This window comes from Trachinotus anak, unplaced genomic scaffold (assembly GCF_046630095.1).
Source record: "Trachinotus anak isolate AG129_WGS33_773 ecotype Australia unplaced genomic scaffold, CSIRO_AGI_Tana_v1 ptg000003l, whole genome shotgun sequence".
NCBI classification, from domain to species: domain Eukaryota; kingdom Metazoa; phylum Chordata; class Actinopteri; order Carangiformes; family Carangidae; genus Trachinotus; species Trachinotus anak.
Window position 1 is genome coordinate 20036005 of NW_027273854.1, and position 23620 is coordinate 20059624.

Here is a 23620-nt window from a genome sequence, read left to right on the forward strand (position 1 = left end):
GTGGGGCAGGTTGACTCACCTTCCTCCAGCCACTGCCAGAGGGGCATTTGAAACTGTACGTTTGCGTCATTGTTTGCTTGCTTGCTTGCTTGCTTGCTTTTCCACACGGCCAGAGAAGGGTGCACCGTTCCCGGCGGCACTGCAATGCCAGGTCGATGCGTGGAGTGAACGGAGCAAGCCCCTTTTTCAGCTCCCAGTTCTAAAAATCCGTTTAATATGTTTGTCCTCGGGTAGAGGACATATCAGATATTAAACTGATAAGAACAGATTTTTTTCTTTCGAAAAGATTTATTGACACTCATTTCAAGTTTTTTCAAAGAAGGTTTACATCTTGAGATACAAAGGGTACATTATAATCACAACAATATGATAAATAGTTGTAAAACCATTGTTTGTTTGTTTTTTTTTTTTTTAAAACATTAAAAACAAATATTTCAAGGGGTTTTACATGTTGTCAAACATAAAATCCATCTCACAAATGAAAACCATGGAGTGTCCCAAATCTTTAAAAAGGGAGTGCATTGGTTTAAAACTTCTCTTCTTTCTAATTTTGTGCAGGAGCAGAATGAGTCCCTACCCAGGGTCACTCATTCCGCTCCCCCAAACATTTGGTCTCTCGGGATCCTGTCGTGGTGCTCAGAGGAGATCCTCACCCTGTTGCTCCTTCCCACCTGCCTCACCCGGAGAGCCAGGCCGCCGCTGCTTTGACCTTTTCATGTGTGGCTCCGGCTCCTTCGTCCGAATGGGCACAGAGGCGATGCTTCTTTGTGGCTGTGTCCTAGGCCTGCCGCCTACAGCCATCCGGATCACAGCCACGGGGGGGATCTGCATGTGCTTCCTTACCAGCAAGTTTCTGGAGGTCCATATGGCGTCTTTGATGGCGGCTAGGGTGAGCCACATCTGGGCAAAGTCATCGTTCTTCAGTGTTTTTTGGCTCACCCCATACAGCACCAGTTGTGCTGTAAGGACCTCCCTTGCTGGCAAGTACGGGAATTGCAAGGAGCCGGCCATTGCCCACTGGTCTACGGCAGCGCTGCACTCCCAGAGCAAATGCCTCACCGACTCTGGCGCGCCACAACCGGGTCGGGGGCAGGTTGAGCGTGTTGACATGCCCCGGGAGTGCATGACGGACCTGACTGGGAGAATCTCATGAGCCACCATCCATGACAGGTCCCGGAGTCTGTTTGGAAGAGCGGAATGGTTCACGTTGCGCCAAACTGTTGAGGGCTCGCCAAATGCGAGCCCGCGCACTGGACTCACTGGCTCCTGCTCCTGCACAACAGAGATCAGAGAACGGTGGTTGGTTAAAATATGCAGCTCCTCCTGCTCCAGTTTAAAATGCTTTAAAAACGTCGGGATAAAAGCATAGGCTGGTGGCAGGCTAAAAGACACGGGTACTTTAAGATCTGTAGGTAAAATCTTCAATCGTCTGAGGTACGATCCCATCCAGAAACGTGTCATGGCTGTAGTTTTGGGGTTTCCGGATGGGTCTGTGGCTTGTTTGAGGTGTAGTGCGGTGTATCGGCTTCCTAAAAACAAGTACAGGTCAGGCACTCCTTTTCCTCCTTTCTCTTTTGGCCTTTTCATGACCTCCCTCCTCAGTCTCTCCCACTTGGAGCCCCACAGGAAATAAAAGATGGCTCGCTCCAGATCTAAAAGCACTCTCCTAGGTGGGATAAAAACAGAACTGATGAGTAAAAGCAAAGGTAAAATCACCGCTTTGATGATTAAAACCTTTCCTTCAATAGTCAGTCCTCTAAGTCCCCAATATCCTAGTCTTTGTTTTACTTTCCCTACCACGTCTGGCCAATTTGTTGTTCCTTCTCCCTCCCTGTCAAATTTGATCCCCAGTATTTTTTGGTCAGTCTGGGTCACAGTCAAAGGGAGTCCTGTCATCTCAGTCGCTGTCCACGGTCCATAAAATTGGGCTTGGGTCTTGTTTTTGTTCAACTTTGACCCAGAAGCCTGTCCAAACCAGTCAGTCAAGTCCAGCGTCCTGTTGACGGATAAAAGGTCGGTGCATAAAATGTTCACGTCGTCCATGTATAAAATACACTTGGTGTCCAGTCCCCCGCTCCCCGGTACTCCCAACCCATTGATTCGTTGATCCCTTCTCAAGATCTGTGCCAGCGGTTCTATACATGTTATGTATAGGAGGGCAGATAACGGACAACCCTGACGGACACCGCAGTTAATATCGACTGCTTTTGTCAAATGCCCGTTAATCACAAATTTGCTGGTAATGTCCCGATACAGCAATCCCACCCAAGCTAGAAACCTTTCTGGGAACCCCATTTTTTGCAGTACCTTGAAAAGGTACTGGTGCGAGACCCGATCGAAGGCTTTCTCAAAATCTAAATTTAGGACTACTAGCCGGATGTTTCTGTCTCTCGCGTAACAGATGGTGTCTCGGATCAGTACCAGGCTGTCGGTGATCTTCCTCCCTGGGATGGCACAGCCTTGATCCGGGTGAATCACCCCCTTTAAAAACAAGGACATACGTGAGGCTAAAAGTTTGCTAAAAAGTTTACAATCAAGGTTTAAAAGTGCGATAGGTCTCCAGTTCATCAGGTCGGTCTTGTCTTTGTTTTTGTGCAGTAGAGTCACTATCCCTACTCTAAAACTGTCAGGAAGTCGGTCTAGGTGCTCAAAGTCTTTAAAAACATCGATCAAATCAGGTGCTAAAATGTCCCAAAAGGTCAAATAAAATTCCAAGGGAAGTCCATCCTGTCCTGGGGACTTCCCTTTTTTAAAACTTGACAAACATTTATTTAACTCTAGAATGGTAAAATCTTGGGTTAAAAGCACACTGTCTTTTACTTTTTTATCGATGGATTTTAAAACTTCATTCATGGTGTCTATTCTAATGGGCTTTTCTTTATACAATTCTACGTAAAAATTTTCCACAATCTGTTTAATTTCTTCGATATTCTCTGTTATGCACCCGTTTTCCTTTTTTAGTTTTAAAATGGTCCCCCCTTTACTAACAATTTTCTTAAAAAAATACCTGGTGCACTTCTCACCCTCCTCTATTTCCCGTTCCCTGCTCCTTAAAATGACACCCTTGCTTTTAATTTCAGCTAAAACCGACATCTCTGATTTGATTTCTCTAATTTCTTCATTAAAATCCATTCCATTTTGGTTGAGGTTAAAATAGCGCTGTAGTCGCTTCTGCAGTCCCATCATGCGTCTGTTCTCCTTGCCCTTTCTTTTTTTGCCTGCCTGTCTGAAAAAAGTCTGGGTCTTTCCCTTCACCATCTCCCACCAGTGTGCTCGTGTATCGTACATGTCTTGAAGGGTCTGCCACTCTCGGTACTGCTCCCTGTACTGCTGAACTAGATGTTGATCTTCAAGCAGGGAGCAGTTGAGTTTCCACAGACCACTTCCAAAAGTCACACCTGAAGAGAGTGAAAGGGTGCAGGAGAGCATCAGGTGGTCAGAAAAGAAAACAGGGGTCAATCTAGCATCGGTCGGCGGGCAGTCCCGTGTGAAAATAAAATCTATGCGAGAGGCTCTGGTGCCATCACCACTGAACCAGGTGAAGCCCTCCTCTCTGGGATGCATGGTTTTAAAACAGTCTTGTAGTTTAAAATCCCTGCATATGCCCTGTAATAAAACCGATGTTTTGTCAATTTTAAAATCTTCCCCTGTTCTTTTTCTATCTTTTCGACTTAAAATACAGTTAAAATCACCTCCTAAAACTAATGGCACTCTCCCTAGCATGTGGGACTGCAGGTCTTCTAAAAGGTCATACCTGTCATTTTTGTCGTTAAAGCCATAAATATTGAGAAGGTTAAAATCCTGTCCCATAAAGGTCAAGTGTGCTAAAAGTGCCCTACCGTCTCTCACCACAGTGCTACCCTTCACCAGAACCTGAGGGTTTTTTATTAAAATGGCCACTCCATCGTTCTTATTTTGGTTTGATCCGCTCCATATCGATGTCTGTGGCCACATCTCCTCCCACTGTCGGTAGTGTTTTAAAAACGGTATGCCACATTCCTGCATTAAAAACACATCTGACTTTGTAGAATTAAGAAAGGATAAAACACTCTGGGCTCTAACTCTCGACTTCACACTTCTCACATTGATGGTTGAGAAGGTGAGTGTCATGAGTATGATTAAAAACAACAGGTATGAAATTTTAAAAACACTAAATAGAGGTTTAAGATGCTAAAATATCTTTTTTTTTTTTTAAAAAAAAAAAAGGCAGTTAGACTATTTCTTGTGAACGGGGCTCCTCCTTCACTTCAACAGGTGATGAAGGAGGGAGTTGAGCTCCATTCCCCCGTCGGACTCTGGGGGTTGGCCTTTGACGCAAGGCTGCATTTAGCTTGGAGTCCTTAGGGGTTGATTGTAGAGCTACTGTCAGGAAAGAGACTTCATTTGGTGAATTGGAGGGGAAGACTCTGGGCTCCTCCACAGATGAACTGTCTGAGAGAGTCCCAACTCTTCCCCTCTTCTCTGAGGCTACAGGAGACTCAGAGGACAATTCCGATGCAAGTCTCTTTGTTTGCTGGGCATCGGGGAGGGGGGCATCCTCACTATTTTCAGGTGGTTGAAAATCTTCCATTTCTGAACTAGCTCCGCCCACTTCCTGCATCTCCCCATCCTCCTCTCCACTCTCCATTGATGGGGCTGTTGCAGGCCCCTCCCCCTCTCCCGCCTCACATGATCCCTCCTCTCCAATCACAGTATCTGGCGGGAGATTTGAATTTTCCTGCCCAGCCTCTTCAACCTGCTCTTTTTCTTTTTGTCCTCCATTTTGTTCATTGGCTTTTGCTGCCTTTAGTTTGTTGGCAAACGATTTGGGGCAAGCTCTGAAGAGATGATTTGTTTCTCCACAAAGGTTGCACTTCCTGCCATTGGTGCACTCCTCAAAAGTGTGCCCAATTTCTCTACACTTTCCGCAAAAGGTTTTTGTGCACGCTTCTACCAGGTGCCCATGCTCACCGCACTTGCGGCAGAGCTTGGGCTGACCTTGGTAGTGGATGTAGCCCCTGTTTTCACCCAGAACTATCATTGACGGCAGATGTTTCAGGCCTTGGAAGCCCTGGGGGTCCTGCCATTGTTGAATGGGGACCCTCCAAGCGCAATTCCAGATGCCGTCCTCATCTCTCACTTTGGTAGCCTGGCCTTTAACAGTGCAGTATCTCCCCAGCCATATACAAATGTCTTCTGCATTCACTGTCTCATTAAACATTCTGACAATGACTGTTTTCAATGCATTATCAGTCAGTTTTTCAACAACAAATGCAGAAAACTGGGGTTTCACAGACTCAAATCTTGTCCAAAATTCTCTCAGGATAGCCGCAGACTGGAAGCTTACATCAAAACCTTTATTTAATGGTAGGGTCAAAATACAATTCAAATCGTTTGCTGTGAATTTCAAAGCCTGTTGGATTAGCTTCCTGGAGAAATCTAGCCTTGACATCTCCAGGAGCTTTCCATCCTTTTCTTTAAACTTAAAACGGACGCTGTGGTGCCTCCGCATGTTGGCATGGGTGGCCGACATGGTGGAGGCACCACAAGCTAAAAGGATCTAAAATCAGTAAAAAACTTACAATGGACAAAAAAACAATGAACAATAAATAAGTAAATACAATTAAAAATATAAAAAGGAAAAAAATCTAAAAACGTACTTACCTTTTCAAGTTTTGGCCTGGACAAGGTGTTGAATCCGGCAGAGCGCAGGTAAGAGATTCTCTGGGCCAATGAATTCCTATTTGTTTAAGATATGCAACTACAGAAAAGTTGCACAACTTTAAACAAGGAATGTAGACAATTTCCTCCCAAGAGCTGGTTTAACTCAGAGCCACAACAGGCAAGAATTTAACCATCAAAAGGAGGCGACCGCAGTCTTAGCCAAAAGGCCGAGAAGCGATGGGCCCAAAGTGTCTGGCGTTCCAGCCAGGCTCTTGGCACAAATCTCGCTGGTCGCGGTTGGCTGCTTTTGACATGAGCGGAGCAATGGCTGCTTTTCACCACCTCCGCCCACCTCCCCATTCCTGACCTCGACAGCTGTTTGACTTTTCACAAACTCAAAGGGCTCAGCCATACGGCAGAGCCTGCCAAAAATAGCTTAAACTCATTGGTGTTCCTCTCCACGGAAGTCTTTAGTAAAAGGCGAAAGACTTGTGCGTGATGAAGAGAAACCAGAGTCAGTACAGGCCTCTCCTCAAGAGCGGCCGAGGACCCCATTGGTCCCAGTCACCGCCCTCACGGTAGCCTTCTCTTAGCTTGCCAAATCCCCGCCCCCTCCCCATGTTGTCACGGGCTCTAGCCAATCGGGCTGTGGAGAAAAGTGTCTGGGCCTCAACATGCAATCCCCACAAATTTCTCAAGTTATCAGGCGCTTGCAGGCCCCCGGGGACCAAAATACAGGGAAAATGCGGGGTTGATTGGAGGCTAGCAGCCCTTCCAGGGCGCGTGAGGGATATCAGCTGTGGGGCAGGTTGACTCACCTTCCTCCAGCCACTGCCAGAGGGGCATTTGAAACTGTACGTTTGCGTCATTGCTTGCTTGCTTGCTTGCTTTTCCACACGGCCAGAGAAGGGTGCACCGTTCCCGGCGGCACTGCAATGCCAGGTCGATGCGTGGAGTGAACGGGGCAAGCCCCTTTTTCAGCTCCCAGTTCTAAAAATCCGTTTAATATGTTTGTCCTCGGGTAGAGGACATATCAGATATTAAACTGATAAGAACAGATACTACACTTGATCTTAGCCAAAAGGCCGAGAAGCGATGGGCCCAAAGTGTCTGGCGTTCCAGCCAGGCTCTTGGCACAAATCTCGCTGGTCGCGGTTGGCTGCTTTTGACATGAGCGGAGCAATGGCTGCTTTTCACCACCTCCGCCCACCTCCCCATTCCTGACCTCGACAGCTGTTTGACTTTTCACAAACTCAAAGGGCTCAGCCATACGGCAGAGCCTGCCAAAAATAGCTTAAACTCATTGGTGTTCCTCTCCACGGAAGTCTTTAGTAAAAGGCGAAAGACTTGTGCGTGATGAAGAGAAACCAGAGTCAGTACAGGCCTCTCCTCAAGAGCGGCCGAGGACCCCATTGGTCCCAGTCACCGCCCTCACGGTAGCCTTCTCTTAGCTTGCCAAATCCCCGCCCCCTCCCCATGTTGTCACGGGCTCTAGCCAATCGGGCTGTGGAGAAAAGTGTCTGGGCCTCAACATGCAATCCCCACAAATTTCTCAAGTTATCAGGCGCTTGCAGGCCCCCGGGGACCAAAATACAGGGAAAATGCGGGGTTGATTGGAGGCTAGCAGCCCTTCCAGGGCGCGTGAGGGATATCAGCTGTGGGGCAGGTTGACTCACCTTCCTCCAGCCACTGCCAGAGGGGCATTTGAAACTGTACGTTTGCGTCATTGTTTGCTTGCTTGCTTGCTTGCTTGCTTTTCCACACGGCCAGAGAAGGGTGCACCGTTCCCGGCGGCACTGCAATGCCAGGTCGATGCGTGGAGTGAACGGAGCAAGCCCCTTTTTCAGCTCCCAGTTCTAAAAATCCGTTTAATATGTTTGTCCTCGGGTAGAGGACATATCAGATATTAAACTGATAAGAACAGATACTACACTTGATCTTAGCCAAAAGGCCGAGAAGCGATGGGCCCAAAGTGTCTGGCGTTCCAGCCAGGCTCTTGGCACAAATCTCGCTGGTCGCGGATGGCTGCTTTTGACATGAGCGGAGCAATGGCTGCTTTTCACCACCTCCGCCCACCTCCCCATTCCTGACCTCGACAGCTGTTTGACTTTTCACAAACTCAAAGGGCTCAGCCATACAGCAGAGCCTGCCAAAAATAGCTTAAACTCATTGGTGTTCCTCTCCACGGAAGTCTTTAGTAAAAGGCGAAAGACTTGTGCGTGATGAAGAGAAACCAGAGTCAGTACAGGCCTCTCCTCAAGAGCGGCCGAGGACCCCATTGGTCCCAGTCACCGCCCTCACGGTAGCCTTCTCTTAGCTTGCCAAATCCCCGCCCCCTCCCCATGTTGTCACGGGCTCTAGCCAATCGGGCTGTGGAGAAAAGTGTCTGGGCCTCAACATGCAATCCCCACAAATTTCTCAAGTTATCAGGCGCTTGCAGGCCCCCGGGGACCAAAATACAGGGAAAATGCGGGGTTGATTGGAGGCTAGCAGCCCTTCCAGGGCGCGTGAGGGATATCAGCTGTGGGGCAGGTTGACTCACCTTCCTCCAGCCACTGCCAGAGGGGCATTTGAAACTGTACGTTTGCGTCATTGCTTGCTTGCTTGCTTGCTTTTCCACACGGCCAGAGAAGGGTGCACCGTTCCCGGCGGCACTGCAATGCCAGGTCGATGCGTGGAGTGAACGGGGCAAGCCCCTTTTTCAGCTCCCAGTTCTAAAAATCCGTTTAATATGTTTGTCCTCGGGTAGAGGACATATCAGATATTAAACTGATAAGAACAGATACTACACTTGATCTTAGCCAAAAGGCCGAGAAGCGATGGGCCCAAAGTGTCTGGCGTTCCAGCCAGGCTCTTGGCACAAATCTCGCTGGTCGCGGTTGGCTGCTTTTGACATGAGCGGAGCAATGGCTGCTTTTCACCACCTCCGCCCACCTCCCCATTCCTGACCTCGACAGCTGTTTGACTTTTCACAAACTCAAAGGGCTCAGCCATACGGCAGAGCCTGCCAAAAATAGCTTAAACTCATTGGTGTTCCTCTCCACGGAAGTCTTTAGTAAAAGGCGAAAGACTTGTGCGTGATGAAGAGAAACCAGAGTCAGTACAGGCCTCTCCTCAAGAGCGGCCGAGGACCCCATTGGTCCCAGTCACCGCCCTCACGGTAGCCTTCTCTTAGCTTGCCAAATCCCCGCCCCCTCCCCATGTTGTCACGGGCTCTAGCCAATCGGGCTGTGGAGAAAAGTGTCTGGGCCTCAACATGCAATCCCCACAAATTTCTCAAGTTATCAGGCGCTTGCAGGCCCCCGGGGACCAAAATACAGGGAAAATGCGGGGTTGATTGGAGGCTAGCAGCCCTTCCAGGGCGCGTGAGGGATATCAGCTGTGGGGCAGGTTGACTCACCTTCCTCCAGCCACTGCCAGAGGGGCATTTGAAACTGTACGTTTGCGTCATTGTTTGCTTGCTTGCTTGCTTGCTTTTCCACACGGCCAGAGAAGGGTGCACCGTTCCCGGCGGCACTGCAATGCCAGGTCGATGCGTGGAGTGAACGGAGCAAGCCCCTTTTTCAGCTCCCAGTTCTAAAAATCCGTTTAATATGTTTGTCCTCGGGTAGAGGACATATCAGATATTAAACTGATAAGAACAGATACTACACTTGATCTTAGCCAAAAGGCCGAGAAGCGATGGGCCCAAAGTGTCTGGCGTTCCAGCCAGGCTCTTGGCACAAATCTCGCTGGTCGCGGTTGGCTGCTTTTGACATGAGCGGAGCAATGGCTGCTTTTCACCACCTCCGCCCACCTCCCCATTCCTGACCTCGACAGCTGTTTGACTTTTCACAAACTCAAAGGGCTCAGCCATACGGCAGAGCCTGCCAAAAATAGCTTAAACTCATTGGTGTTCCTCTCCACGGAAGTCTTTAGTAAAAGGCGAAAGACTTGTGCGTGATGAAGAGAAACCAGAGTCAGTACAGGCCTCTCCTCAAGAGCGGCCGAGGACCCCATTGGTCCCAGTCACCGCCCTCACGGTAGCCTTCTCTTAGCTTGCCAAATCCCCGCCCCCTCCCCATGTTGTCACGGGCTCTAGCCAATCGGGCTGTGGAGAAAAGTGTCTGGGCCTCAACATGCAATCCCCACAAATTTCTCAAGTTATCAGGCGCTTGCAGGCCCCCGGGGACCAAAATACAGGGAAAATGCGGGGTTGATTGGAGGCTAGCAGCCCTTCCAGGGCGCGTGAGGGATATCAGCTGTGGGGCAGGTTGACTCACCTTCCTCCAGCCACTGCCAGAGGGGCATTTGAAACTGTACGTTTGCGTCATTGTTTGCTTGCTTGCTTGCTTGCTTGCTTGCTTTTCCACACGGCCAGAGAAGGGTGCACCGTTCCCGGCGGCACTGCAATGCCAGGTCGATGCGTGGAGTGAACGGAGCAAGCCCCTTTTTCAGCTCCCAGTTCTAAAAATCCGTTTAATATGTTTGTCCTCGGGTAGAGGACATATCAGATATTAAACTGATAAGAACAGATACTACACTTGATCTTAGCCAAAAGGCCGAGAAGCGATGGGCCCAAAGTGTCTGGCGTTCCAGCCAGGCTCTTGGCACAAATCTCGCTGGTCGCGGTTGGCTGCTTTTGACATGAGCGGAGCAATGGCTGCTTTTCACCACCTCCGCCCACCTCCCCATTCCTGACCTCGACAGCTGTTTGACTTTTCACAAACTCAAAGGGCTCAGCCATACGGCAGAGCCTGCCAAAAATAGCTTAAACTCATTGGTGTTCCTCTCCACGGAAGTCTTTAGTAAAAGGCGAAAGACTTGTGCGTGATGAAGAGAAACCAGAGTCAGTACAGGCCTCTCCTCAAGAGCGGCCGAGGACCCCATTGGTCCCAGTCACCGCCCTCACGGTAGCCTTCTCTTAGCTTGCCAAATCCCCGCCCCCTCCCCATGTTGTCACGGGCTCTAGCCAATCGGGCTGTGGAGAAAAGTGTCTGGGCCTCAACATGCAATCCCCACAAATTTCTCAAGTTATCAGGCGCTTGCAGGCCCCCGGGGACCAAAATACAGGGAAAATGCGGGGTTGATTGGAGGCTAGCAGCCCTTCCAGGGCGCGTGAGGGATATCAGCTGTGGGGCAGGTTGACTCACCTTCCTCCAGCCACTGCCAGAGGGGCATTTGAAACTGTACGTTTGCGTCATTGTTTGCTTGCTTGCTTGCTTGCTTGCTTTTCCACACGGCCAGAGAAGGGTACACCGTTCCCGGCGGCACTGCAATGCCAGGTCGATGCGTGGAGTGAACGGAGCAAGCCCCTTTTTCAGCTCCCAGTTCTAAAAATCCGTTTAATATGTTTGTCCTCGGGTAGAGGACATATCAGATATTAAACTGATAAGAACAGATACTACACTTGATCTTAGCCAAAAGGCCGAGAAGCGATGGGCCCAAAGTGTCTGGCGTTCCAGCCAGGCTCTTGGCACAAATCTCGCTGGTCGCGGTTGGCTGCTTTTGACATGAGCGGAGCAATGGCTGCTTTTCACCACCTCCGCCCACCTCCCCATTCCTGACCTCGACAGCTGTTTGACTTTTCACAAACTCAAAGGGCTCAGCCATACGGCAGAGCCTGCCAAAAATAGCTTAAACTCATTGGTGTTCCTCTCCACGGAAGTCTTTAGTAAAAGGCGAAAGACTTGTGCGTGATGAAGAAAAACCAGAGTCAGTACAGGCCTCTCCTCAAGAGCGGCCGAGGACCCCATTGGTCCCAGTCACCGCCCTCACGGTAGCCTTCTCTTAGCTTGCCAAATCCCCGCCCCCTCCCCATGTTGTCACGGGCTCTAGCCAATCGGGCTGTGGAGAAAAGTGTCTGGGCCTCAACATGCAATCCCCACAAATTTCTCAAGTTATCAGGCGCTTGCAGGCCCCCGGGGACCAAAATACAGGGAAAATGCGGGGTTGATTGGAGGCTAGCAGCCCTTCCAGGGCGCGTGAGGGATATCAGCTGTGGGGCAGGTTGACTCACCTTCCTCCAGCCACTGCCAGAGGGGCATTTGAAACTGTACGTTTGCGTCATTGTTTGCTTGCTTGCTTGCTTGCTTGCTTGCTTTTCCACACGGCCAGAGAAGGGTGCACCGTTCCCGGCGGCACTGCAATGCCAGGTCGATGCGTGGAGTGAACGGAGCAAGCCCCTTTTTCAGCTCCCAGTTCTAAAAATCCGTTTAATATGTTTGTCCTCGGATAGAGGACATATCAGATATTAAACTGATAAGAACAGATACTACACTTGATCTTAGCCAAAAGGCCGAGAAGCGATGGGCCCAAAGTGTCTGGCGTTCCAGCCAGGCTCTTGGCACAAATCTCGCTGGTCGCGGTTGGCTGCTTTTGACATGAGCGGAGCAATGGCTGCTTTTCACCACCTCCGCCCACCTCCCCATTCCTGACCTCGACAGCTGTTTGACTTTTCACAAACTCAAGGGGCTCAGCCATACGGCAGAGCCTGCCAAAAATAGCTTAAACTCATTGGTGTTCCTCTCCACGGAAGTCTTTAGTAAAAGGCGAAAGACTTGTGCGTGATGAAGAGAAACCAGAGTCAGTACAGGCCTCTCCTCAAGAGCGGCCGAGGACCCCATTGGTCCCAGTCACCGCCCTCACGGTAGCCTTCTCTTAGCTTGCCAAATCCCCGCCCCCTCCCCATGTTGTCACGGGCTCTAGCCAATCGGGCTGTGGAGAAAAGTGTCTGGGCCTCAACATGCAATCCCCACAAATTTCTCAAGTTATCAGGCGCTTGCAGGCCCCCGGGGACCAAAATACAGGGAAAATGCGGGGTTGATTGGAGGCTAGCAGCCCTTCCAGGGCGCGTGAGGGATATCAGCTGTGGGGCAGGTTGACTCACCTTCCTCCAGCCACTGCCAGAGGGGCATTTGAAACTGTACGTTTGCGTCATTGTTTGCTTGCTTGCTTGCTTGCTTGCTTGCTTGCTTTTCCACACGGCCAGAGAAGGGTGCACCGTTCCCGGCGGCACTGCAATGCCAGGTCGATGCGTGGAGTGAACGGAGCAAGCCCCTTTTTCAGCTCCCAGTTCTAAAAATCCGTTTAATATGTTTGTCCTCGGGTAGAGGACATATCAGATATTAAACTGATAAGAACAGATTTTTTCTTTCGAAAAGATTTATTGACACTCATTTCAAGTTTTTTCAAAGAAGGTTTACATCTTGAGATACAAAGGGTACATTATAATCACAACAATATGATAAATAGTTGTAAAACCATTGTTTGTTTGTTTTTTTTTTAAAACATTAAAAACAAATATTTCAAGGGGTTTTACATGTTGTCAAACATAAAATCCATCTCACAAATGAAAACCATGGAGTGTCCCAAATCTTTAAAAGGGAGTGCATTGGTTTAAAACTTCTCTTCTTTCTAATTTTGTGCAGGAGCAGAGTGAGTCCCTACCCAGGGTCACTCATTCCGCTCCCCCAAACATTTGGTCTCTCGGGATCCTGTCGTGGTGCTCAGAGGAGATCCTCACCCTGTTGCTCCTTCCCACCTGCCTCACCCGGAGAGCCAGGCCGCCGCTGCTTTGACCTTTTCATGTGTGGCTCCGGCTCCTTCGTCCGAATGGGCACAGAGGCGATGCTTCTTTGTGGCTGTGTCCTAGGCCTGCCGCCTACAGCCATCCGGATCACAGCCACGGGGGGGATCTGCATGTGCTTCCTTACCAGCAAGTTTCTGGAGGTCCATATGGCGTCTTTGATGGCGGCTAGGGTGAGCCACATCTGGGCAAAGTCATCGTTCTTCAGTGTTTTTTGGCTCACCCCATACAGCACCAGTTGTGCTGTAAGGACCTCCCTTGCTGGCAAGTACGGGAATTGCAAGGAGCCGGCCATTGCCCACTGGTCTACGGCAGCGCTGCACTCCCAGAGCAAATGCCTCACCGACTCTGGCGCGCCACAACCGGGTCGGGGGCAGGTTGAGCGTGTTGACATGCCCCGGGAGTGCATGACGGACCTGACTGGGAGAATCTCATGAGCCACCATCCATGACAGGTCCCGGAGTCTGTTTGGAAGAGCGGAATGGTTCACGTTGCGCCAAACTGTTGAGGGCTCGCCAAATGCGAGCCCGCGCACTGGACTCACTGGCTCCTGCTCCTGCACAACAGAGATCAGAGAACGGTGGTTGGTTAAAATATGCAGCTCCTCCTGCTCCAGTTTAAAATGCTTTAAAAACGTCGGGATAAAAGCATAGGCTGGTGGCAGGCTAAAAGACACGGGTACTTTAAGATCTGTAGGTAAAATCTTCAATCGTCTGAGGTACGATCCCATCCAGAAACGTGTCATGGCTGTAGTTTTGGGGTTTCCGGATGGGTCTGTGGCTTGTTTGAGGTGTAGTGCGGTGTATCGGCTTCCTAAAAACAAGTACAGGTCAGGCACTCCTTTTCCTCCTTTCTCTTTTGGCCTTTTCATGACCTCCCTCCTCAGTCTCTCCCACTTGGAGCCCCACAGGAAATAAAAGATGGCTCGCTCCAGATCTAAAAGCACTCTCCTAGGTGGGATAAAAACAGAACTGATGAGTAAAAGCAAAGGTAAAATCACCGCTTTGATGATTAAAACCTTTCCTTCAATAGTCAGTCCTCTAAGTCCCCAATATCCTAGTCTTTGTTTTACTTTCCCTACCACGTCTGGCCAATTTGTTGTTCCTTCTCCCTCCCTGTCAAATTTGATCCCCAGTATTTTTTGGTCAGTCTGGGTCACAGTCAAAGGGAGTCCTGTCATCTCAGTCGCTGTCCACGGTCCATAAAATTGGGCTTGGGTCTTGTTTTTGTTCAACTTTGACCCAGAAGCCTGTCCAAACCAGTCAGTCAAGTCCAGCGTCCTGTTGACGGATAAAAGGTCGGTGCATAAAATGTTCACGTCGTCCATGTATAAAATACACTTGGTGTCCAGTCCCCCGCTCCCCGGTACTCCCAACCCATTGATTCGTTGATCCCTTCTCAAGATCTGTGCCAGCGGTTCTATACATGTTATGTATAGGAGGGCAGATAACGGACAACCCTGACGGACACCGCAGTTAATATCGACTGCTTTTGTCAAATGCCCGTTAATCACAAATTTGCTGGTAATGTCCCGATACAGCAATCCCACCCAAGCTAGAAACCTTTCTGGGAACCCCATTTTTTGCAGTACCTTGAAAAGGTACTGGTGCGAGACCCGATCGAAGGCTTTCTCAAAATCTAAATTTAGGACTACTAGCCGGATGTTTCTGTCTCTCGCGTAACAGGTGGTGTCTCGGATCAGTACCAGGCTGTCGGTGATCTTCCTCCCTGGGATGGCACAGCCTTGATCCGGGTGAATCACCCCCTTTAAAAACAAGGACATACGTGAGGCTAAAAGTTTGCTAAAAAGTTTACAATCAAGGTTTAAAAGTGCGATAGGTCTCCAGTTCATCAGGTCGGTCTTGTCTTTGTTTTTGTGCAGTAGAGTCACTATCCCTACTCTAAAACTGTCAGGAAGTCGGTCTAGGTGCTCAAAGTCTTTAAAAACATCGATCAAATCAGGTGCTAAAATGTCCCAAAAGGTCAAATAAAATTCCAAGGGAAGTCCATCCTGTCCTGGGGACTTCCCTTTTTTAAAACTTGACAAACATTTATTTAACTCTAGAATGGTAAAATCTTGGGTTAAAAGCACACTGTCTTTTACTTTTTTATCGATGGATTTTAAAACTTCATTCATGGTGTCTATTCTAATGGGCTTTTCTTTATACAGTTCTACGTAAAAATTTTCCACAATCTGTTTAATTTCTTCGATATTCTCTGTTATGCACCCGTTTTCCTTTTTTAGTTTTAAAATGGTCCCCCCTTTACTAACAATTTTCTTAAAAAAATACCTGGTGCACTTCTCACCCTCCTCTATTTCCCGTTCCCTGCTCCTTAAAATGACACCCTTGCTTTTAATTTCAGCTAAAACCGACATCTCTGATTTGATTTCTGTAATTTCTTCATTAAAATCCATTCCATTTTGGTTGAGGTTAAAATAGCGCTGTAGTCGCTTCTGCAGTCCCATCATGCGTCTGTTCTCCTTGCCCTTTCTTTTTTTGCCTGCCTGTCTGAAAAAAGTCTGGGTCTTTCCCTTCACCATCTCCCACCAGTGTGCTCGTGTATCGTACATGTCTTGAAGGGTCTGCCACTCTCGGTACTGCTCCCTGTACTGCTGAACTAGATGTTGATCTTCAAGCAGGGAGCAGTTGAGTTTCCACAGACCACTTCCAAAAGTCACACCTGAAGAGAGTGAAAGGGTGCAGGAGAGCATCAGGTGGTCAGAAAAGAAAACAGGGGTCAATCTAGCATCGGTCGGCGGGCAGTCCCGTGTGAAAATAAAATCTATGCGAGAGGCTCTGGTGCCATCACCACTGAACCAGGTGAAGCCCTCCTCTCTGGGATGCATGGTTTTAAAACAGTCTTGTAGTTTAAAATCCCTGCATATGCCCTGTAATAAAACCGATGTTTTGTCAATTTTAAAATCTTCCCCTGTTCTTTTTCTATCTTTTCGACTTAAAATACAGTTAAAATCACCTCCTAAAACTAATGGCACTCTCCCTAGCATGTGGGACTGCAGGTCTTCTAAAAGGTCATACCTGTCATTTTTGTCGTTAAAGCCATAAATATTGAGAAGGTTAAAATCCTGTCCCATAAAGGTCAAGTGTGCTAAAAGTGCCCTACCGTCTCTCACCACAGTGCTACCCTTCACCAGAACCTGAGGGTTTTTTATTAAAATGGCCACTCCATCGTTCTTATTTTGGTTTGATCCGCTCCATATCGATGTCTGTGGCCACATCTCCTCCCACTGTCGGTAGTGTTTTAAAAACGGTATGCCACATTCCTGCATTAAAAACACATCTGACTTTGTAGATTTAAGAAAGGATAAAACACTCTGGGCTCTAACTCTCGACTTCACACTTCTCACATTGATGGTTGAGAAGGTGAGTGTCATGAGTATGATTAAAAACAACAGGTATGAAATTTTAAAAACACTAAATAGAGGTTTAAGATGCTAAAATATCTTTTTTTTTTAAAAAAAAAAGGCAGTTAGACTATTTCTTGTGAACGGGGCTCCTCCTTCACTTCAACAGGTGATGAAGGAGGGAGTTGAGCTCCATTCCCCCGTCGGACTCTGGGGGTTGGCCTTTGACGCAAGGCTGCATTTAGCTTGGAGTCCTTAGGGGTTGATTGTAGAGCTACTGTCAGAAAAGAGACTTCATTTGGTGAATTGGAGGGGAAGACTCTGGGCTCCTCCACAGATGAACTGTCTGAGAGAGTCCCAACTCTTCCCCTCTTCTCTGAGGCTACAGGAGACTCAGAGGACAATTCCGATGCAAGTCTCTTTGTTTGCTGGGCATCGGGGAGGGGGGCATCCTCACTATTTTCAGGTGGTTGAAAATCTTCCATTTCTGAACTAGCTCCGCCCACTTCCTGCATCTCCCCATCCTCCTCTCCACTCTCCATTGATGGGGCTGTTGCAGGCCCCTCCCCCTCTCCCGCCTCACATGATCCCTCCTCTCCAATCACAGTATCTGGCGGGAGATTTGAATTTTCCTGCCCAGCCTCTTCAACCTGCTCTTTTTCTTTTTGTCCTCCATTTTGTTCATTGGCTTTTGCTGCCTTTAGTTTGTTGGCAAACGATTTGGGGCAAGCTCTGAAGAGATGATTTGTTTCTCCACAAAGGTTGCACTTCCTGCCATTGGTGCACTCCTCAAAAGTGTGCCCAATTTCTCTACACTTTCCGCAAAAGGTTTTTGTGCACGCTTCTACCAGGTGCCCATGCTCACCACACTTGCGGCAGAGCTTGGGCTGACCTTGGTAGTGGATGTAGCCCCTGTTTTCACCCAGAACTATCATTGACGGCAGATGTTTCAGGCCTTGGAAGCCCTGGGGGTCCTGCCATTGTTGAATGGGGACCCTCCAAGCGCAATTCCAGATGCCGTCCTCATCTCTCACTTTGGTAGCCTGGCCTTTAACAGTGCAGTATCTCCCCAGCCATATACAAATGTCTTCTGCATTCACTGTCTCATTAAACATTCTGACAATGACTGTTTTCAATGCATTATCAGTCAGTTTTTCAACAACAAATGCAGAAAACTGGGGTTTCACAGACTCAAATCTTGTCCAAAATTCTCTCAAGATAGCCGCAGACTGGAAGCTTACATCAAAACCTTTGTTTAATGGTAGGGTCAAAATACAATTCAAATCGTTTGCTGTGAATTTCAAAGCCTGTTGGATTAGCTTCCTGGAGAAATCTAGCCTTGACATCTCCAGGAGCTTTCCATCCTTTTCTTTAAACTTAAAACGGACGCTGTGGTGCCTCCGCATGTTGGCATGGGTGGCCGACATGGTGGAGGCACCACAAGCTAAAAGGATCTAAAATCAGTAAAAAACTTACAATGGACAAAAAAACAATGAACAATAAATAAGTAAATACAATTAAAAATATAAAAAAGGAAAAAAATCTAAAAACGTACTTACCTTTTCAAGTTTTGGCCTGGACAAGGTGTTGAATCCGGCAGAGCTCAGGTAAGAGATTCTCTGGGCCAATGAATTCCTATTTGTTTAAGATATGCAACTACAGAAAAGTTGCACAACTTTAAACAAGGAATGTAGACAATTTCCTCCCAAGAGCTGGTTTAACTCAGAGCCACAACAGGCAAGAATTTAACCATCAAAAGGAGGCGACCGCAGTCTTAGCCAAAAGGCCGAGAAGCGATGGGCCCAAAGTGTCTGGCGTTCCAGCCAGGCTCTTGGCACAAATCTCGCTGGTCGCGGTTGGCTGCTTTTGACATGAGCGGAGCAATGGCTGCTTTTCACCACCTCCGCCCACCTCCCCATTCCTGACCTCGACAGCTGTTTGACTTTTCACAAACTCAAAGGGCTCAGCCATACGGCAGAGCCTGCCAAAAATAGCTTAAACTCATTGGTGTTCCTCTCCACGGAAGTCTTTAGTAAAAGGCGAAAGACTTGTGCGTGATGAAGAGAAACCAGAGTCAGTACAGGCCTCTCCTCAAGAGCGGCCGAGGACCCCATTGGTCCCAGTCACCGCCCTCACGGTAGCCTTCTCTTAGCTTGCCAAATCCCCGCCCCCTCCCCATGTTGTCACGGGCTCTAGCCAATCGGGCTGTGGAGAAAAGTGTCTGGGCCTCAACATGCAATCCCCACAAATTTCTCAAGTTATCAGGCGCTTGCAGGCCCCCGGGGACCAAAATACAGGGAAAATGCGGGGTTGATTGGAGGCTAGCAGCCCTTCCAGGGCGCGTGAGGGATATCAGCTGTGGGGCAGGTTGACTCACCTTCCTCCAGCCACTGCCAGAGGGGCATTTGAAACTGTACGTTTGCGTCATTGTTTGCTTGCTTGCTTGCTTGCTTGCTTGCTTGCTTGCTTTTCCACACAGCCAGAGAAGGGTGCACCGTTCCCGGCGGCACTGCAATGCCAGGTCGATGCGTGGAGTGAACGGAGCAAGCCCCTTTTTCAGCTCCCAGTTCTAAAAATCCGTTTAATATGTTTGTCCTCGGGTAGAGGACATATCAGATATTAAACTGATAAGAACAGATACTACACTTGATCTTAGCCAAAAGGCCGAGAAGCGATGGGCCCAAAGTGTCTGGCGTTCCAGCCAGGCTCTTGGCACAAATCTCGCTGGTCGCGGTTGGCTGCTTTTGACATGAGCGGAGCAATGGCTGCTTTTCACCACCTCCGCCCACCTCCCCATTCCTGACCTCGACAGCTGTTTGACTTTTCACAAACTCAAAGGGCTCAGCCATACGGCAGAGCCTGCTGAGACAGCTTGACTCGCAGACCCCCACTGCCAGGCACAAAAAAACCTCTCACTCCAGAATCAGCCCGAATGGCAGCTGCTAATGGCTCCATGTAAAGCACATAGAGCAGCGGTGAGAGCGGGCAACCCTGTCTCACCCCAGAGTACAAACTAAAAGCCTCCCCCAGGTGCCCATTAACCAAAACCCTGCTCCCCGCACCCCTATACAATGTGCGCAGCCACCCTACAAAAACCTGACCGAAACCTAGCCTTTCCAGTACACTAAACATAAAACCCCAATGTACTCTGTCAAAGGCCTTTGCTTGATCAAGACCGACCAGCATAAGCGGCAGATGCCTATCCTCAGCCCAAGCCACAGCATCCCGTAAGAGTTGCAGGTTCCATCTTACTGAGCGCCCTGGCACTGCACATGTCTGGTCCACATGGACCACATGTGGCAGGGCCACGCTTAACCGGTCTGCCAGAACCTTAGCCAGGAGCTTATAGTCTACGCACAGCATGGACAGCGGTCGCCAGTTATCCATATCAGCGCGATCCCCTTTCTTAAACAGAAGGGAGATAACTCCAGTCGCCATAGACCTCCCCATTTTCCCCGTACAGAGCACCTCAGTCAACACCTCCAACAATACTGGCCCAAGTATGTCCCAAAACTTAACATAGAACTCTACCGGCAACCCATCAATGCCTGGCACCTTGCGCCTGTTCATCCTACAGAGAGCACCTTCAAGCTCTTTGAGGGTCAGTGGGGCCTCCAAAGCCCGCACTATGTTCCCTGGCACCTGCTGGTTCAGCAAATCCAGGAACACCCCTCCCCCTCCTATGTCTACCGCTCGCTCCGTGAAAACATCACGGAAATGATCTGTAGCGACACACACCATCTCGCAGGTGTCCACCACAACCCTGCCCTGTTTATTCCTAACTCCTGACACCAGCTGCTTCGCCCTATCAGCCCGTATGGAGCCAAAAAAAGCAGCCGAACATGTCTCTGACTGTTCAATGAACTGCAGACGTGACCGCACCAGGTATGCGCGGGCCCTACCCTCAAAAATATGTCTCAGACTTGCTTTCAAGGATGCGCAAACTTGATGGTCTACAGCACCTTTACAGTTACCCCTAGCATACTCGAGTTCAAGGCGGTGCTGGAGATGGACCACCTCCCTCTTTGCCATTCCAGCCTTTCTCTGACAATAACTTAAACAAAATATCTTCATCCTCTCCTTAGCCACCTCCCACCACTCTAACAACCCCTGGCACAGCGGTTTGAGTCCCATAAGACCCTTAAAAAACCAAAGAAACTGTTGACTAAACAAGTCCTCCTCCAGCACACTAATATTTAAGCGCCAAAACCCAGGCCCGAAGACTGGCAAATCCAAACTCACCGTAAACAGCAAACCATCATGATCCGAAAAGCAAACCGGGAGCACCCTTCCTGCAACCAACTTCAAGGTCTTAACAAAAAATACATAATCTAAACGCTTAAAGATCCCCTGCGAATTACGCCAAGTGGGACCATCCATGAGTGGCCTGACCACCCTCGCCCCATCGACCAAACCAAAACTATTCAAAAGATTAGAAATGTACAGGTCGCTGGCATCACCCCCCTTTCCTAACTCTACATTAAAATCACCCCCTATGATGACCTGCCTGTTGGTGACAAGGTGCGGCTCCAGCATCCCAAACATTTCTTTCCGCTCTGCTGAGGATTGTGGTCCATAGACCACAATGATTCTCAGCGTGTTTGTTCCCCAGGAGATGTCCGCACCCATTATTCTCCCCTGGACAATAACAAAAACACCCTCCACTTTAATCTCCTTAAAACCAAACAAAATCCCAACTCCTGTAGAGTGAACACCCCCTATGCTCCAGACTGAGTCCCCTCTGGTCCATTCCCTTCTAAAACACCCAACATCCCCCATATCCCGTAAGTGGACTTCCTGCAACAAACAAAAAGCTACACGCAAAGAGCTAACAAATTCGAAAACGATCCTTCTTTTAACAGTGTTCCTCATTCCCCTCACATTCAGAGAAAGAACATCAAAGGAGAACATTTTAAATTACAGATGCTTACACTCAAACAAAAACAAAAAGAAAACAAAACAGTCCCCCCCCCTACTGTGAATACAGATCATCTCCTTCACTATCCATCTGGTCCGCCCAGGAAAAGGGAACAGCATTTGGTGAGGATGAAGGCCTTTTTGGTCCCTCGTATGCGTCCTCACTCAAAGGAGACGACAATAGGAGCAAACCGGGAGAAAGCTCAAAATCAAGCTCCAACCCAGCTGGTGGCTCCTCACCCAAAACCCCTGAGACATGCTCCAACCCCTGACCTGTATCTATTGCATCCCGCCCCCGGGCCCCTCCTCTAACCGTTTCCCCCCCCTGTTGTATTCCATCAGCCCTACCCACATCAACCCCCACCTCTGCGGCCTGCCCCCTCCCCTCTCCCTCCCTCTCCCTCTTTGACCTTTTACTCTTCACCACCTGCTCACACTCCCCCTTTTCAATCGAGAGACCCTCCTCCAACACCTTCAAACCTCTTCGTGCTCCTTGCTTTGGCTCGGTGGGAGCGGCACCAGTGGGGACCGTGTCCGTAATCCCCGAGGGCACCTGGTCCACACTGACTTCTCCAGCAACACTGGCAAGTCCCTGCACCTTGGATACAGAGTCCACTCTACTCCCAGAAGGGCCTGGAAGCTGATCCGCTTGCTGTGGATCAATTGACGTATTGCCCATTGGCACGAAAGTCCCTCCAAAGTCTTGAGCCTTACCCTGCCCTCCAGTGGCCCCAGCTACTTCTGCAAAGGTTCTCCTACGGCCAGGACAGCTCCGATAGAGGTGATCAAGTCCACCACATCCATGACAGGCCTTCAGTGCAGTGCAGTCTTTAGCCTCGTGTCCCCCCTGACCACAGAAACGGCAGCAGACCCCAGTGCATCCTGCCTCCGTGTGGCCAGACTGCCTACACTGCCGACAGAAAGACGGTTGCCTCGAATAGAACAAATAGCCACGGTCCCCACCGAGACTAAAAAAGGCGGGTGGATGTCTGAGACCACCAGGCCCTTCTGGCTCAGGCTTGAGCAACACCTGGAACTGCCGTCTGCCAGTCCAAAACCCCATTGGATCATTAACATATCTTGCTGCTGACACCACTTCTCCATACCGGCCCAGGAAATCAGCCAAGGCAAGATCAGTCACAAACGGGTTAAACATGTGAACTGTGATCTGCCTGAAATTAGGTCTGTCCAAACTCAAAATCTTGTAGCAGGCAAGGGGCCTTACCCCAGCTCCAGCCGAACAATTTTCAGACACCTTTCTGTACACCTCCTCATTCCTCAGGGTGACATCAAAAGCTTTTTCCTGTTGGTTCCATTGAATGCACAAGACATCCTCCACCGTCAAAAGAAGCTGGCCCATGATGACCCTCTTGCAGAACCACGATCTTGAAACAGCATCTTCTTCTGTCACGATTGCCTGGAAACGAAGCGTGAACCTCAACCCAACCTTAGGGATAACCTGCACAGGAGAGCCCATACTGGCCATCGCTTCCATAGAAGTGTCGCCCAGATCAAAAAAGAAAAATCTCTCCACGAATACTACACTTGATCTTAGCCAAAAGGCCGAGAAGCGATGGGCCCAAAGTGTCTGGCGTTCCAGCCAGGCTCTTGGCACAAATCTCGCTGGTCGCGGTTGGCTGCTTTTGACATGAGCGGAGCAATGGCTGCTTTTCACCACCTCCGCCCACCTCCCCATTCCTGACCTCGACAGCTGTTTGACTTTTCACAAACTCAAAGGGCTCAGCCATACGGCAGAGCCTGCCAAAAATAGCTTAAACTCATTGGTGTTCCTCTCCACGGAAGTCTTTAGTAAAAGGCGAAAGACTTGTGCGTGATGAAGAGAAACCAGAGTCAGTACAGGCCTCTCCTCAAGAGCGGCCGAGGACCCCATTGGTCCCAGTCACCGCCCTCACGGTAGCCTTCTCTTAGCTTGCCAAATCCCCGCCCCCTCCCCATGTTGTCACGGGCTCTAGCCAATCGGGCTGTGGAGAAAAGTGTCTGGGCCTCAACATGCAATCCCCACAAATTTCTCAAGTTATCAGGCGCTTGCAGGCCCCCGGGGACCAAAATACAGGGAAAATGCGGGGTTGATTGGAGGCTAGCAGCCCTTCCAGGGCGCGTGAGGGATA

At 49.2% G+C, this 23620-nt stretch overlaps 18 non-coding genes and 3 pseudogenes across 18 annotated transcripts; all 21 read right to left on the reverse strand.

The window, feature by feature from the left end:
• Window positions 1-114: 114 nt before the first annotated feature.
• LOC139619735 (U2 spliceosomal RNA) lies at window positions 115-290 on the reverse strand (annotated as a pseudogene).
• A 5756-nt stretch (window positions 291-6046) lies between these two features.
• On the reverse strand, window positions 6047-6161 carry LOC139618944 (U5 spliceosomal RNA). The gene has a single exon (XR_011689948.1). It is a non-coding gene; the product is annotated as a U5 spliceosomal RNA (small nuclear RNA).
• A 387-nt stretch (window positions 6162-6548) lies between these two features.
• Window positions 6549-6740, reverse strand: LOC139618718 (U2 spliceosomal RNA). Its single transcript, XR_011689781.1, has one exon. It is a non-coding gene; the product is annotated as a U2 spliceosomal RNA (small nuclear RNA).
• Window positions 6741-6904: 164 nt separating this feature from the next.
• On the reverse strand, window positions 6905-7019 carry LOC139618945 (U5 spliceosomal RNA). The gene has a single exon (XR_011689949.1). It is a non-coding gene; the product is annotated as a U5 spliceosomal RNA (small nuclear RNA).
• Window positions 7020-7414: 395 nt separating this feature from the next.
• On the reverse strand, window positions 7415-7606 carry LOC139619448 (U2 spliceosomal RNA). The gene has a single exon (XR_011690443.1). It is a non-coding gene; the product is annotated as a U2 spliceosomal RNA (small nuclear RNA).
• A 162-nt stretch (window positions 7607-7768) lies between these two features.
• LOC139618784 (U5 spliceosomal RNA) lies at window positions 7769-7885 on the reverse strand. Its single transcript, XR_011689795.1, has one exon. It is a non-coding gene; the product is annotated as a U5 spliceosomal RNA (small nuclear RNA).
• Window positions 7886-8272: 387 nt separating this feature from the next.
• LOC139618730 (U2 spliceosomal RNA) lies at window positions 8273-8464 on the reverse strand. The gene has a single exon (XR_011689783.1). It is a non-coding gene; the product is annotated as a U2 spliceosomal RNA (small nuclear RNA).
• Window positions 8465-8628: 164 nt separating this feature from the next.
• LOC139618946 (U5 spliceosomal RNA) lies at window positions 8629-8743 on the reverse strand. The gene has a single exon (XR_011689950.1). It is a non-coding gene; the product is annotated as a U5 spliceosomal RNA (small nuclear RNA).
• A 391-nt stretch (window positions 8744-9134) lies between these two features.
• LOC139619449 (U2 spliceosomal RNA) lies at window positions 9135-9326 on the reverse strand. Its single transcript, XR_011690444.1, has one exon. It is a non-coding gene; the product is annotated as a U2 spliceosomal RNA (small nuclear RNA).
• Window positions 9327-9490: 164 nt separating this feature from the next.
• Window positions 9491-9605, reverse strand: LOC139618947 (U5 spliceosomal RNA). The gene has a single exon (XR_011689951.1). It is a non-coding gene; the product is annotated as a U5 spliceosomal RNA (small nuclear RNA).
• A 399-nt stretch (window positions 9606-10004) lies between these two features.
• LOC139619450 (U2 spliceosomal RNA) lies at window positions 10005-10196 on the reverse strand. Its single transcript, XR_011690445.1, has one exon. It is a non-coding gene; the product is annotated as a U2 spliceosomal RNA (small nuclear RNA).
• Window positions 10197-10360: 164 nt separating this feature from the next.
• LOC139618948 (U5 spliceosomal RNA) lies at window positions 10361-10475 on the reverse strand. Its single transcript, XR_011689952.1, has one exon. It is a non-coding gene; the product is annotated as a U5 spliceosomal RNA (small nuclear RNA).
• A 395-nt stretch (window positions 10476-10870) lies between these two features.
• LOC139619604 (U2 spliceosomal RNA) lies at window positions 10871-11062 on the reverse strand. Its single transcript, XR_011690595.1, has one exon. It is a non-coding gene; the product is annotated as a U2 spliceosomal RNA (small nuclear RNA).
• Window positions 11063-11226: 164 nt separating this feature from the next.
• On the reverse strand, window positions 11227-11341 carry LOC139619320 (U5 spliceosomal RNA). Its single transcript, XR_011690320.1, has one exon. It is a non-coding gene; the product is annotated as a U5 spliceosomal RNA (small nuclear RNA).
• Window positions 11342-11740: 399 nt separating this feature from the next.
• Window positions 11741-11932, reverse strand: LOC139619118 (U2 spliceosomal RNA). Its single transcript, XR_011690124.1, has one exon. It is a non-coding gene; the product is annotated as a U2 spliceosomal RNA (small nuclear RNA).
• Window positions 11933-12096: 164 nt separating this feature from the next.
• On the reverse strand, window positions 12097-12211 carry LOC139618949 (U5 spliceosomal RNA). The gene has a single exon (XR_011689953.1). It is a non-coding gene; the product is annotated as a U5 spliceosomal RNA (small nuclear RNA).
• A 403-nt stretch (window positions 12212-12614) lies between these two features.
• On the reverse strand, window positions 12615-12789 carry LOC139619789 (U2 spliceosomal RNA; annotated as a pseudogene).
• Window positions 12790-18536: 5747 nt separating this feature from the next.
• On the reverse strand, window positions 18537-18651 carry LOC139618950 (U5 spliceosomal RNA). Its single transcript, XR_011689954.1, has one exon. It is a non-coding gene; the product is annotated as a U5 spliceosomal RNA (small nuclear RNA).
• A 407-nt stretch (window positions 18652-19058) lies between these two features.
• On the reverse strand, window positions 19059-19250 carry LOC139619451 (U2 spliceosomal RNA). The gene has a single exon (XR_011690446.1). It is a non-coding gene; the product is annotated as a U2 spliceosomal RNA (small nuclear RNA).
• Window positions 19251-22987: 3737 nt separating this feature from the next.
• On the reverse strand, window positions 22988-23066 carry LOC139618745 (U2 spliceosomal RNA; annotated as a pseudogene).
• A 164-nt stretch (window positions 23067-23230) lies between these two features.
• Window positions 23231-23345, reverse strand: LOC139618951 (U5 spliceosomal RNA). The gene has a single exon (XR_011689955.1). It is a non-coding gene; the product is annotated as a U5 spliceosomal RNA (small nuclear RNA).
• Between the last annotated feature and the right edge of the window lie 275 nt (window positions 23346-23620).